The sequence below is a fragment of the Lissotriton vulgaris genome, chromosome 8 (assembly GCF_964263255.1).
Source record: "Lissotriton vulgaris chromosome 8, aLisVul1.2, whole genome shotgun sequence".
Taxonomy (NCBI): Eukaryota; Metazoa; Chordata; class Amphibia; order Caudata; family Salamandridae; genus Lissotriton; species Lissotriton vulgaris.
This window is the reverse complement of record NC_141696.1, coordinates 449,148,022-449,163,619: the sequence shown is the minus strand read 5'-3', so window position 1 is coordinate 449,163,619 and position 15,598 is coordinate 449,148,022. Positions and strand designations below refer to the sequence as shown.

Genomic DNA, 15,598 nt, shown 5'->3' with positions numbered 1-15,598 from the left:
ACCAGGCTAAGCCCCAAACACTCCATGATGTCACCAAAGGTTCTAGTGGTGACATCATGTGAATGACAGTGAAATCCCACAGGCAGAAAAGATACAGGCTAAATACAACAACCGCCTTAAAAAGCACCCCTTAATTAAACAGAATACTGCCTATACCAGGTAGGCGCCTTGACTTCAAGGTTTTCATCTCCAACCATGACCCCACCTGGGGACAATTTGGCTTAAGCCACACCACGTATTGTCCCTGAGTCTATTTATCTTACATGACACTTGGTTGAGCAACGTGTTAACGGACCATGGCAATTTCTCTATATCAAACATTTTGCTGAGAGCTGATTGTCCATTTTAAGTATATTCCCAACAGTAGTAAATGTACAGTATTTCAAGACACGATTGGTACTTCACTCAGTTTTTATAATTTTTATTATTCTGCCCCCGGGTTTGGAGTCTCTCTCTTCCATTTCCCCGTAATGGGCCTGACGCGTTACTGCCGTGCCTTGCTAGCATTTAGCGGCTGCAGGGACACGCGCTACCGATGTTTTTAAGGAATTCACGCTGGCTGGCCCGCCCGCACTCTTCGTGATCAACTCGGGAGAGTCGAATAACATTCCCCGCGGTGAGTTTCATGGCCAGTGTCCACATTGCTGTCACTCTATGAGCTAGATAGCCGTTTTTACAAGGTAGTAACGTGGTGCTTGCATTGTTTAAATTACAGATTGAAGAACGGGCTTGTTTACATTCTTTTGGAAAATCTCAAGGAATTTATAGTAATTGTATCGAACTGTACATACCATCAGATATTTTATTTACATGTTGGGCATTCTGGTTTTTGTGGATTAAAATCATAGAATGGTTTGGCATTTGGGCTTGATTGTTGAAGGGCACACACTTCGGTTCTGGTTTATAGAAAGTCCAGCTGCTAAGCGTTCCGCGCTTTTTTGGTTCTTTTCAGTGCCGTTTAAATATAAACCAGGTATTTGAATATATCGGATGCCTCTTAATTGGGGTCTACTGCTAACATGGTTCCTGTTTATATATATCGTGCTGATCTGGGTTACAAACCAGATTTCAACTTTGGTATTTGTACACACTACTTTTACTCGCCCGCAGCCTCACAATGGTTTCGTATTTGAGTTTGTTTTAAGAAGGACAGACACTTTGGTACAGGTTCATATTCAGTCCAGCTTCTAAGCGCTTTGCACTTTTGGTTATTTTTCACTGCCAATCTAATGTAAATCAGGGTATTTATCGTATGCCTCTTAATTGAGCTCTTCCGGTATCCTGATTATTCCATATACATATCACGGTGATCTGAGTTCCAAACCATATTTCACGTTGGTATTTGTCATACTGCTTTTAATTGCCTCCACTAATAGATTTATTGAGTACCGAGGCTTCAGACACACCGTTTTTGTTAAGTATCGGAGACTACCTCTAGCCTTCAACAAGTTATGGTGACAAGCGCCACGCGCTCTGGCTTTATGATTATGGCTACTGATTGATATACCCTCCTGATGTGATTTATGGGAGGTTGATTTTTTGATTAATTCTCTAAATATTTCGGAACCCTTATGGGTACTTATTTTGTTTATTTTTGCCTTTGGACCAGCATGCATGACTGCACGTGGTCTTGATGTATGTGGGAATGTTTCAATATGAGGCCACTCATGTACATACCTTGATTTTTAGGTTGTAGCCTGCTCTCCATTAGTAGGAGCCCACAGGCCCAAACCTCCATTATTGATTATGCCCCTCACTCAAGGTGGCTTCCCAGTAATTATACAATCCATTTATGTTTTTCCCTAAAAAGGTGTATTTTTGTTAGTTTATTTTTTTTTCTCATTAACTTTGATGCCCCTCCCACTTCACGCTCTAGTCCTGAAGAAGACCCCATAGTAAGGTAAAACTCAACCTACGCCAACCAGGGGTCGAAACATCGACTTTTACTTCTACACCTACCCATGAACAACAGATTATTGTTACTGTGTTTTATAAAATGGGATAGGATTACAAATGTTATATACGTGGCTCTAACAACATGCGTATGTGATGTAAGCTATTCATTTTTGTGACCACATTTGACATTTGAAACTTTTTCACATAACCCCAATCCTCACAATCCACTTACCTACCCCACCTCTTCCCACGCCTCTCTCTGGGCACATTGTCTATCTGTATTGAATATGCTTATACATAATATGTATGTGGATGAGGATGTGATTAAATAACATCACTCATGAAAATCGTGTAATTAGTTTTACATAGAATAGTTTCAAGTAGTTCTGTGTTCATTAAGAAGCGCACTTATTGGGACCCCTTTCCTTGTAACATTGAATACCCAGGTCCCAGTCCCATTGGGTTAACCCTTCTATGTAATGCAATGATCACACAGGCTTATGAAAGGTAATAAAATAGTGAATCAATTTGGAGCCTTTTTCTGTGGATCGCTTTATGCACAAGACATGGAGACTTCAATTGGACTCTCATGTCTATGGGGGGCCAGTGCAGGGCTGCAAGTGCTGTCCTTGCTGACTGATGTTTGGGTATTTTGCAGCGTTTTGTACGACCTGTAATCCTTTTAAGACTGTCTTAGGGCTTCCAAGATATAAGGAATTTCCATAGCCCAATCGAGAAATTACAACGCATTGTGCTACCAGACTGCGTATTGAGTCTGGTAGCCATCTTAGAATTCTTCTTAGAGTACGAAGCAGTTCGAAACAGGAGGCTGCTAATTTCTTGACCTGGACTTCCCTTGTCAGTTTCTCATCCATCCATTGAAGTTAGGCTGCCAAATAATAACATTCAGAATTTGGGACTCCAAGGCTTCCCTTGTCGGAAGGAAGTTGCAATTTGTGAAGGGCCACCTGATGGTGTCTATTGTACCAAATGAATGCACCCAACAATTTGAAGAGGTCCCCAATGAATTTCTGGGAGAGCACCAATGGGAGGTTGGCAAAGTGGAACAAAATATTGCTGTGTAGGAGATACTGTTATACATGAAATATCTGGATTCCTAGATCTCCTTAGGAGCTGCCCTCCCACCTCACTGGTTCCCCTCCAAAATCCAACTATGCAGGAGTCGCATTGGAGGAGAGGGGAGATCGGAAGGACTTACTCCAACTAACTCGCAAGCCTGAGATAGATGCAAAACTGTGTAAGAGGAATGCAATGCTAGAGTAATCACCTCATATGTCTTTGAGGTAAATAGTACGTTGTCTGAGTAAAGTGAGACAGCATGGATCCTGTCCATTAAGGGATTTCTCCACTCTCTCGCTTGGAAACATACGTAGGTAGCCAGAGACACCAGTGCTAGCACAAATAAGAGGGGAGAGAGGGTGGAAACCTGCCTCTGACGCTGTGTCATAAATCTGTCCCCCAAACCTGGCCCTAATATTGAGATATAAATAAAGTAGCTTGGCCAATTTGATGGTACGCTTTCCAAAGCTGGATCAGGACAGGACTTTGAACAAGTCGTCACAGCTGAGTGACTCGAATGCTTTTTGTAAATCTGAGATTAAGGCTACTGCATGGGACCTGTGAACCTGCGTTGCCTCGTTCATTTGGAAATATTTGCTGGATGTTAGGTCAGGTACTTCTACCTGGAACAAACCCATGTTGGGCACTACGTACCAGGCAAAGGAGAGCCTGTAGCATTTGATTAGCTAAAATGTTAATCAGGATTTTGAAATTCAAGTTAGTATTACCTATCGGGTAGTAGGATGATAAGTCTGTGGCGTCTTTATCAGGCTGTAATCTGGAGAACAAGAACACCTAGAAATGGGTAGCTGAAAAGGGACCAGATTCCAGTGCTGCCTAATACAGCTTGGTAAATTTGGTACCAGGGAGCCAGCAAGGGTTTAGTTGAACTTCTCCGGGAGACCAACCGTCTCGGGGTCGTTCCTGGTGCTAGTCGGCTATCATTTCTTTACAATCCAGGATAGTGATAAGGTACGCCAATCTCAGCATGGTCTACTGAAGAGGGGAATGGCCAGTAAAAAGGATTAAATATCAGGTCAAATGGTCTCAGGGAGTGAACGGTATGAAGTTAACAAATAGTCATGTATGTCTTGCTGTGAGTACCGCAAGGTGCTATCAGGGCGGAGAAGTGCTGGCACTGGGGGCTGCATGGAATCTCTATTTATCAGCCATGCCAAGAGACAGTCTGACATGTCCCCCTCCTAGTGAGCTGGGGCACAAACACCTCATAGTATAGAACCGCAGCTGCTCCGCTAGGGAGACTTCTTCCTCCCATAGTTGGGTCAGGGAGGCTAGGGGAGTCACAGTCCCGACCATTTGTCTTTTGTCCCCAAAGTACTCATTCTCTACCCTAAGTAGTTCTTGGGATAGGGCCCTTCATTCCCGCAGAGTGGTGTGGATACTGGTGCCTCTAAGAACGACTTAAAGGCCTCTAATTCCATGGACGGGGAGGAAGCATTTCAGCGTTAAGCTAAAAATATTCTGTAAATTGGTCAGTCCGAGTCTTGCTGAATGCTGAGTCCTCAAGGGACAAGGGTTGTAGATGTTAGGTGGGGATTGGAGAGGGAGTTGTGACCGAGGCAAGACCAAGGAGGAGGGGACTATAGTCCAAGACCTGTCTAACACTGACCTCAGGGGAGGAGACCAAATGACAGAGAGTCGCTTAACATAAAATTCTGTCCAGGCAGGCGTAGAGATTATGTGCTGGGGAGTAAACAGAGTAGAGGTGAATGCCAGGGTTATGGTGGCACCATACAGCCTGTTAGGACCAAAGAGGGAGCAATGAAACCAGGCTCTGTGTGTTGGAGGTGGAAGGTGCATTGCAAAGGCGGGGGTATATGAGTGGTCATGGGAGTGTCTAGGACACAATTAAAGTGCCCGCTCATTAGCCATCGGACCTATTGCTAGTTCACTAGATGGGAGGAGAGTTGCTGTAGAAATTCTGGCTTATCCGAATTGGGAGGGTAAATGCTGCCAGTTATGAGAGGGGAGCCTTCCAATTTAGTCTTAGGGAAGATAAACCTTCCTACAAGATCTGTAAGTTTAGATTGGATTGAGAGAGGAACTCCTGATCTAACCCACATTTGGCTCCCCCTGGCATAAGCTGAATAATTGGTGGTGTGAATTTGACCTTTCCAACCCAATTGAAGTCTATCTCCCTCTGTCTGAGTGATATGGGATTGTTGGTTCAGCGCTATACGTAGCCTCCTTTGTTTCGAGAGAGAAGTGGATTTTATGTAATTTGGACGGTGTGTGCATCCCACTGATATTCCAGAAGATAATCTGGAAAGTTTGTGTATGTGACATATCTTAAGAGATGTGTTACTTGCTCTTTCTCTTGTGGGGGTGGGGAAAACTACCATAAAAGCTCTGGTGTGACCAGGTGACATGAGGTGAAGAAGGGGAAACAATCACCAACTCTTATAAAAATGTAACTAGGAAAAATTCTGGCTGGTACATCAAACACACAAAAGATGATGGAGGAATGCTTGCAATTTTTCTAACCTCTGACAATCGCTCGGGGTAGCATCCCAACCCATTGTTCTTTGGCTCACTATACCACCTCAGTTTGGACCCAGCCATATGTAAATCAGCCTTGACCCTGCTCCTCGTGAGAACAGTCATGCCGGAACTGACAGGCCAGGTCTCCCCGCAACAGAATACAAGATATGTAGAAATTGGTTTTATCCTGATAAGGGCTCATCAGCCAGGTATGGATTGGTTCCATTGGCACAGTGAGCATGGGATCCACGTCTGGGCTTACCCTTGCTACTGGGGGCATTACATAAAACACCCAAAAAGGGATGGGATGAATACTTGCTATTTGTCTAGCCACTCGCAATCGCTCGGGGTAGCATCCTAACCCACTGTTCTTTTGTTCACCATGCTACCTCAGTTTGACCCAGCCAAATGCATATCACCCTTCACCTTGCTCCTCATGGGAGCATTCATGCCAGAACTGACAGGCCAGGTCCTCACCGCACCAGAACACAAGCAATTTAGGACCAGTTTTGCCCTGATAAAGGCTCATCAGCCAGGTATAGCTTGGTTCCAGTGGCACAGCGAGCACGGGACCCCGTCTGGCTACACTCTTTCCACTTAGGGCAGTACATCAAACACACAAAAGGTGCTTGCAATTTGTCTAGCCACTGGCAATCGCTCCTCATAAGAACAGGTATGACTTGATTCTAGTGGCACAGTGAGGGACCCACGTCTCAGCATACCCTTGCCACTTAGGGCGGTACATCAAACACACAAAAGGAGATAGGAGGATATGCTTGCAATTTGTCTAACCTCTGGCAATCACGCAGGGTAGCATCCAAACTCATTGTTCTTTTGTTCACCATGCCACCTCATTTTGGATCCAAAAATTCAGGATGAACAAAGCATTTTCTGAATACAATGGACAGATACAAACAGACGCCACTTGCCAGCTGTTTAAAGATACCAAAACATAATCCACTAGGCAGGGGATTCTAGGTGATTCCACCCATCTAAGAACACAGATGAGGGGTACCAAGTGAGACCTGAGAAGCCCACGAGGGGAAAACATAGTCAGGCCCAGTGCAGGCTGGAGGAGGGTCTCCATGTGACCAGTAATCTGCCCAATAGAAGTGATAAAGAATTTGTCGCTAAAAGGAAGGGTAAAGAAGGACGGATATAGTGAACCTTAGTAGAATAGAGGGGAATATCCCACAGAGGGGCGACACGCAGGAACAAATCCCATGGAAATGTCACCAGAACAAGAGGTAATCCGCCGTAAGATGTGGTCAGCCAGCAAGGGGGGCACAAGTCTTGCAGAAGACACGTAGAGACATTCCAACTGTGTAAGGCATCACAGGAGGTGCCAGAAGGGTTCTCCGGGGGGTTCTTGGACGGTTGCTGCCCCATCGAGGGCCGATCGTCAGCCAATCTGGACCGGTTCTTGAAAAGGGATAGCTGAGGGAATCAGAGGTGTATCAGTCTATGTCTGCACTCAGCGGTGTCTAGATTGTCCTCTCCGCAGGGCAGAAGTGCATTGGCTCGTCACCCATTACTAGGACTCCAAAGGATCGAGAGAGAAATTCGTTTTTTGACCCACTACAATTTTAAGTTTCTCAGGAAAAAGAAGAACATGTCTGTCATCCATCTCTTGCTGATTCTGTTTGATTCCTAGGAAGGAGGCCACTGGTTGCTGTACCGCCAATGAGTGGTCCGGGAAAATTAGGATGTAGTGGTTATCTTTGAAGATATGGTCCGATTGTCTTGCCTTTTTCAAGATTACATCCCAATACTTGTAGTGGAGAATATTGGCCACAACGGGGCACAGTGGGTGGGCACCCTATGAGCTCTTTCAATTGCAAAATAGGGTGTAAAATCTTGGGAAGCAACCAGGCCTGGGGCACTGATGGCACCCAGTGCATCAGTTTTTTTGGGCTCCCCCCATGAGCTGTCTCGCTCCACGGATTCCCACACTACCAACTTCCAACAGTGCTCCTCACTCCCATACATTTCATTTGTTTTATTGCACTACTCATACCAGTGTAGGTTGTCAGAGCACTTTACATCACATCACAAGCACACATTATACAGAGACAATGAATCACAGGTGGGTAAATCAGTCTATAGGAAATGTTACATAAGACAATGAGGACTACAAGATGTAAGAGTCACACAGTGACGGCCGCACCATTAGGGCATCGGAGTGCCGCCCCACTGCTTTCTTGCAGTGCGAGAAGCAGAAAATAAAATGGTATTTCAAATACCATTTTATTTTCTGATTCTCACACTGCGAGAAAGCAAAAGGCAGGGGTATGCATGGTTGGGGGCGGGCAGGAGGGTATGCCTGGTAGGGGGCGGGTTGGGGAAGAGTGGTATGCACCACTCTGAGTGCCCTGACTGTTTGGTTGTCTCTGGGGCCGAACAAAGCAGTCATGCACACTCTCCATTTTCTCTATGTAGGCTGCATGCAGCCTACATAGAGAAAATGGCTTCCCAACAGGCGCCCTCCTGGGCGCCGTCCAGGACTCCGGAGCAGCGTTGTGATTGACTTACAGGAGGGGCGGGAGCATCACATGCCTGTTCCTGTCCAGGAGCAGAGGCGGTGTGGGACCTGGGCCAGGAGTTGAGGCGGCACAGGACCCAGTCAGGTAAGTTTTATTTATTTTTGTTCCCCCCCCCCGACTCCCCCCTGTGTATTAGGAGCCGTGGGAAGTAACTGTAGATCTAAGTACCAAAGGAGGTCGAGCCAAACCACGGTTCGTCACCAAAAGATTTGTAAAGTGACGAATCAAATGTGACATGAAAAAATCTTAATGCGATTTAAAATGTTGCAGATGAAAAATATGTGACATTTGCTTTTCGATTTAGTTAGTACAGATGGTTTCACCACAATCACACAGTGTGGTCAAGTGGGGGACGCTGTGATTTGTGGTACAAGCTAAAGTGAACTCCTGAGTAGGGCCCTTATGGTTTTTACAAACTAATCACTGGTGCCACGTATAACCAACACCTCCCACCAAAATAGGTACTGTACTCCACCGGCTGCTGTAGTACAATTTGGCAGACACAAAGTCGAAAACCGTGCCAGTTTCCTCGAGTTCAGTTTAGTGCGAGCTCAGCAGAACCTGTAATACCGGTATGGCCGCATTATATTGTGATAGTCCCAGAGACTTGATGGGCGGGTGAAAAGTTTCGAAATTCCTAGGGAATCAACCACTCCCATGGAACAATTATGTTAATAAAAAATAATGAGTGCTAAGTGACACGTACCTTACCTAGATTTGTTTCGTCAATTTTAATGACAGGTATTATTGCTCAGCTTAATGGTACTGCATTTAAAACTCACTGTCTGTAGAGGCCATTGGTAATAAAAAATATAAAATATAAAATCACGGCACCCAAAAACTAGGAATATTTTCCCACCTATCAATATAAACCAACGCCAAATACAGGCTGAACGTTTTAGACCAATTATTCTCCATTATATTCACCAAATCTCTGAAATAGTTGGTGCTTGACCTGGCACCATTGGCGTGGGTCAACCTTCCATTTTTGCTGGTTATTGATGCTTTGGGCACTGTGCCACTGCTATCCAGTGCCACAGTGCAATGGCTCCCTAAGGTAAATTGATGTATGGATTAGTGACTCCATGATTGGCTGGTTTGGTTTGGTTTAGTTGTCAGACCCTAGTACAGTGCACTGCGTGTGCCCAGGGCTTGTAAATCAAATATTGCTGGTGGGCTTGCAGCACTGGTTGTACCACCCACGGAAGCAGCCTAAAGTGTGTCTCAGGTCTGCCATTGAAGAGCCTGTGTGCAGTCAGGTACTGCCACATTGAATGACCAGTGCACACACTTGCTAGCCCCTAAAACTTCCCTTTTTTAGCATATTAGTCACCTCTATGGTAGGCCCAGGGACAGGGAGCATTGTAGGTAAAAGGAAGGCCATGAACTGCTGTGTGTGGTGTGTCCTAATCGGGAATTATGGCCATTTTTGTTTTCCACTATTGCAAGGCTACCTGTTCCCCATAGGCCAGAATGGGCAGTTTGATTATAACATCTTATAAACCTAACTGACTCAGGGAACTAAGTAGAAATTCGAGTTTAGTATGCCTGAACTCAGAATGATAAAATACATCTTTTAGTGGAGTTGGTTTTAACATTCTGTGTTTGAAAATACCACTTTTAGAAAGTAGGTATTTACTTGTCTAACTATCCAAGCCTGCCTCTGCTAGGTTGTGTATTCCTTGTCTGGAGTTTGAGTGACAGGGGTGGGGGATTCCAGGAGACAGGGTGAGTCAGCAACGGGCTGAATAGACCCATCTGCATGTAGAGTGGTGGGAGGGTAGAACCTGGGACCTGAATAGGGCTGTGTATACCTTCCACAATGCTGGCTCCACCTCCTGTTGTGCGTCTGATGTCCTTGGCCTACACTGTCAAAGGAAGAGAAGGAGTCCTATAAACAAAGTGCTCCAGGACTGCACAAAACTGGTTTGGACTAGGCACAGACACTTTCTGCCTTCTGAGACAAAGGATTTTGGTGTATAAAAGAGGGGACCCAGACCCCAGAATTTAGATCACTTCTGGGAAACAAGAAGAACCTTTGCTGAAGAGAGGAACCAGAGAGAAACTGAAGGAGCAGACTATCCCTAAGCTGAGTGCTGTTTGGGGGATTGGCCTGCAGTGGTTGCCTGACTGCCAAAGAAAGGAAAAAGAACTCTGTGCAACTTTCATCATCTTGTAGAAGATCTCCAAGGGTATACACCTGTTACAACGCAACTTTTACAACTAAATACTATTACAACGCAACTTTTACAACGCATACCATTACAACGCATTGCGCTGGGGGGCGCTCTAGGATAGGGAATAAGTATAATTTACTATCCAACACCTTCCCTAGTGTCCACGGGGACTGGAGTTGGAATAGTAAATTATACTTACCACTATCCAGCACCTCTAAGCGCTATGCGTTGTAATGGTATGCGTTGTAATGGTCGTGTTGTAATGGTAGGTAGTTGTAATGGTATGCGTTGTAACATGGTACATCCTCTCCAAGGGCTTGGAAATTGAGCATGTCTCCTGCTGAAGTCTCAGGGATAACAGACTTCACCCAACCACCTTCCCTGAGCTTCCTTGTTGGAAATTTGAAGTGCCTGCCGTTGTGCTGGGCCTTCTGAGAGACTGTGTGTCGCAGGAAGCTGGAAGCCTGACTCACGGAGAAGAGTGTCGCCGCTGCAGCCACTGTCTTTGCATCACTGAGTAAGGGTGCTGCTGCTGCCGCTGAAGCAGTCGCATCACCGGAGAAGCGTGTCGCAGGGCCTGTCGCGGCTCAGAAGATTCGCAGAGTCGCCACACAGCCGTCGGGCGTGCACGTAACACCCCTTCGTTGTTGCATCAAGAAGACACCCTTTTTGTTGCATTGCACTGGATCATCATCGCATCGCAGCGCTGCGAGTCGCATCTCACAGAAGTGCAGTAAGAAACCGACGCATCACCTCCCCACATGGAGAAGAACCGACGCATCACCTTCCCTCTGGTAAGGAACTGAGGCATCACCGTCCCCTGTGCAGCAGTAGGTAACCAACGCATCACCTCCCCCAGAGTAAGGAACAGACACATCCCCGTTCTTGCGTGTAAGGAACCGACGCATCACCTTCCCTGCAACTCTTTTATTTGTATCACGATAGGCGTCCAAAGGTTCATTGAACGTAAAGTGTAGCATTTACCATCTAAGGTGAACGAAGCTACTTCTACCATTCTAAAGTACCGTATTGTCGATTTTTGCCGTTTGTGGTCTTGTGTTAAGTCTATATAAAAATACTTATTTTTATACTAAAACCTGTAGTGCTGTCATTATATTACTGTATATGTTTACAAATGCCTAACACACTGCCTCTAAGATAAGCCTGTCTGCTCGTGCAAACCTACCAAGTGGGTGAGCAGGGGATATTTTAGGAGCGTAGCCCCTTACCCTGACTAGACTCAAGGGTCCCTATTTGGTCAAAGGTACCTATTTCTGCCAACTAGAGACCCCAATTTCTAACATTGGTGGTCAGCAGTGAGGATTCTTGACTTGCATTTGTGACTCATATACAATGATTGGTGAACACTACTAGTGAGTGCAGACCAAACGCAACCACATACATTTTGGTAGATTGTTTATCCTGGGATTTTCAATTTTGACAAGAACTGCCAAGATTAGTCACCATGAGTAAAACAGCATCCATCCCATCAGTTGATTTTGATTTTGAAGAGGAGAAACTGGAAACCTACAATGTAAGACAGCTAAAGCACTTCTGCAGGAAATGTAAAGTTGCTATGACCGGTCTCACCAAGAAGGATGAGTTCCAAAAGGCGCTGATGGCCTGGGTGGAAGCAAGGAACACCCTTGAGCATGTGGAAGGGGCTGAAGATGCAGAAGGGCCGCTGGAGGGGCCATTGGGTCCAGGGGGGAGGAGAGAAGCTTCCCCAGCAGGTAGCAGTGTTTCTTCCAAGGGCCTGCCCCCCGGAAGAGTTGGAGGACAGGGAGAAAAGTAGGATGGATTAATTGGAGCTGAGCAAGCTCAAGATGGGTGGGCAATTGGAGTTAGTGAAGAGAACATTGTCCCTAGAGGAAAAGAGGATGCAATTAGAGCATGAGAAAAGTTTGAGGGAGTTGGAGTTAAAAGCTAGGAGCTTAGAGATTACTCCCTCTGGTGGAAGCACACTGTCCAAGCCTGTTGAAGCAAGGGTGTATATACCTAAAGATGTGGTTAAAGAATGTTATAAAAATTATGAAATTGGGCAGTGGTTCAAGGCCTATGAGGTAGCCATGTCCTCCCATCGGGTCCCGAAGAAGGATTGGGGAGCAGGGTTGTAGGGGCGGTTCCTAAGTGAGAGGTGGGATACCTTGTTAGACTTGCCTTCTGAAGTCCACAATTCTTATAGCCATATGAAAGAAGCATTGATGTCCAGGTATGGGTTGACTCCTGAACTATATAGGCACAGGTTTAGGAATTGCAAAAAGTTGGAGTCAAGCACATGGGTAGAGTATGTAACTTTTTTTTGCAGAGCATTGAATGGTTGGGTGAAGGGTAGCAACGTGAATGATTTTGAGGCGCTCTTTGATTTAATTGCATGGGAACACTTGTCAAGTAATTGTTTTCCAGAGCTACGCCAGCACCTTATTGATAGCAGGCTGACCATCCCTAGGAGGCTTGCTGAGGAGGCGGACCACTGGGTGAGCACCCGGGTCCACAAAGGTCACGTGAGAGACTCTGCCAAGAGTGGGCAAGGTCCCCAGCAGAAGAGTGGGGGGGCAAGGGTAAACAAAGGGAGTTCCAGAAAGGGCTCCAAAGTAATCCCCAAGGGAACCAAGAGAAAGGTTCCCAGCCTCCTACTGAGAAGAAGCCCGAGCCCGACAGGTAGACCTGATCATAGGGGACCCCTGAAGTGCTTCAAGTGTGGTGAAGTGGGCCATAAGTCTGTTGAGCCCCAGTACCCACAGTATGGAAAGACAGCACCCCTGGTGCGCCACACCGGCAGATGGTGAGTGTAGCCCAGGGGGAGGAGATGGGTGCCCAAGGTGGGTGGGGTCCCGCAGAGATGTCCCTTGTCTCTTTAGGAGACTGTGAGGTGGTCCCCAGGACCCAACTGCCTGATAACACTAATAAGTACAGGCAGTGGGTGACCATCAATGGCCATAGAGGGGAAGCTCTTAGAGACACAGGAGCCAGTGTGACAGCTGCCAAGTGTCACCCGGCGTCTGAAGAGCAGGTGTTCCCCAATGCATTTTACCCAGTTGTTACCGCTGACAACATAGAGAACCACTGCAAGGTGGCTCAGGTTCACTTAGAGGGGGGGATATCTGGTACTCTTAAAGTAGCTGTGAGGGCAGCCACGCCTGTTGATTGTCTGTTGGGTAACGATTTGGAGAGCTGCCCCTGGGTTAAGGTGGAGCGAAGTGCACATTTGAGGATGCTGAGCCTGCCTGAGTGGGCCTTTGTGACCACACGGTCCATGGCAGCCAGTAAGGGTGTTCAAGAGGACCTGGAGCCTGAGAGGGAGGCCCAGGTGCCTGCCTTAAAGAGGAGAGGCAGGGGTGTGGGAAACCGGCCCAAAGTTCCCACACTCCAGGAGGAGGCAGACCTTTACTGGGATGCCCTGGAACCTACAGGGGAACAGGTAGCTGAACTGGGGGATCTGCCTGAGCTGACCCATTGGCAGTAGGAAGGAGGACCCTCCAGGGAAGAGTTCTGCGAGGAGCAGAAGAAGTGACCTTCTCTTGTGGTTGTGCTGCAGCAGGCTGCAAACCAGGCAGCAGGTGATCAGTCTGGATCACATTGGATCTACTGGGAGAATGGTCTCCTGTATAGTGAGCCTAAGGTTGCTGAGCCTGGGTCAGCCCGTGTGTTGGTCGTACCACAGCGCTTCAGAGCCTTCCAACTGGGGCTGGCTAATGATGTGCCTATAGCAGGACATTTGGGGCAGGACAAGACCTTTGAGAGGCTTGTCACCCACTTGTATTGTCCCCAAATGCGCAAGACTTCAGACACTCATTGCAGGACCTGTCAGACTCGCCAGGCAAGTGGAAAGAGTGGGAGGAAGCAAAAGTCTCCTCTCCAGCCATTCCCTGTAGTCAGCACCCCCTTTGAACGGGTGGATATTGACATTTTGGGGCCACTGGGCCCCAAGACATCCATGGGCAACAGGTTCATCCTGGTCTTGGTGGTCCACGCCACCCGATAACCGGAAGCCATTCCTCTCAGGACGGTGATGGCCCCCATGGTGAGACGGGTACTGATGGGAATTTTCTCCCGTGTGGGGTTCCCTTGAGAGGTGGTGTCTGACCGAGGTACAAACTTAATTTCTAAGTATATGAAGTCCCTGTGGCAGGAGTGCAGTGTAACATACAAGTTCACCCCCAAGGTAATGTGTTGGTTGAAAGGTTCAACAGGACCCTCAAAGGCATGATTATGGGTCTGGAAGAACCCATAAGGCGTAAGTGGGACGTACTCTTACCATGCTTTCTCTTTGCTTACTGTGAGGTACCACAGAAGTCCCCAGTGTTCAGCCCCTTTGAACCTATCTATGGTCACCTAGTTAGAAGACCTCTGAGTTTGGTCAATGAAGGCCGGGAGCAATCTCCCAGAAAATCTCCCCAGGATGTATATATAGCTACATGCTGGCCTTCAGGAACCAAACTAGGTGATTCAGACAACTCGCTGAGGCCATTCTAGAAGACAGCCAGGAGGAGATGAAGCGGTGGTACGACCAGAATGCCACTCTGGTTGAGGTTCAGCCTGGTCAGAAAGTGTGGGTCATGGCCCCAATGGAGCCTTGTGCGCTCCAGGACAAGTGGACCGGACCATTTGAGGTGGTGGAGCGCAAAAGTCCTGTTACCTACGTGGTGGACTTGTGGTCTCCCAGGAACCCCTTGCGGGTCCTGCATGTCAACCGCCTGACGCCCCACTTAGAGAGGTCCGAAGTGGGCATGCTCCTAGCAATAGATGCCGGAATGGAGAAGGAGACTGAGCCTCTTCCTGACCACCTGTCAGCAACAGAGCGAGATGGATCAGTGGATGGTATGAACCTCTCTCCCCCCCTGACCCCTGTGCAACAGAATGACTGTCACCAGTTGCTGGGACAGTTTTCTGATCTGTTCTCCCTGATTCCCAGTGTCACTTATTGGTGCGGCCATGATGTGGACACTGGAGACAGTCCTCCTGTTAAGCACAAAACTTACAGGGTAACTGACAGGGTGAGGGCTTGCATCAAGGAGGAGGTCTCCAAGATGCTTGCGTTAGGGGTGATTGAGTTCTCTAACAGTCCTGGGGCCAGCCCAGTGGTCTTGGTCCCAAAGGCTGCTGCACTGGGTGTCACGCCAGAATTGTGGTTCTGTGTTGACTACTGAGGGCTCAATACAGTCACCAGGGCTGACGCACACCCCATCTCCAGAGCAGATGAGCTGATTGATCGGTTAGGGACTGTCTTGTACCTCAGCATGTTTGACTTAACGACTGGGTACTGGCAGATTGCCTTGACTGATGGGGCGAGAGAGAGGTCATCATTCTCCACACCAGATGGGCACTACCAGTTCCGGGTTATGCCCTTTGGGATGAAGAATGCCCCTGCCACCTTTTAGAGGTTGGTCAACCAGGTGT

General features: G+C 47.2%; 1 protein-coding gene across 1 annotated transcript in view; it reads right to left on the bottom strand.

Annotated features, from left to right (window-relative positions):
* LOC147697160 (ATP-binding cassette sub-family C member 5-like) overlaps window positions 1-15,598 on the bottom strand; it is a 2,119,944-nt gene that overhangs the window by 1,654,086 nt on the left and 450,260 nt on the right. The gene's annotated exons all lie outside the window — the stretch shown is intronic.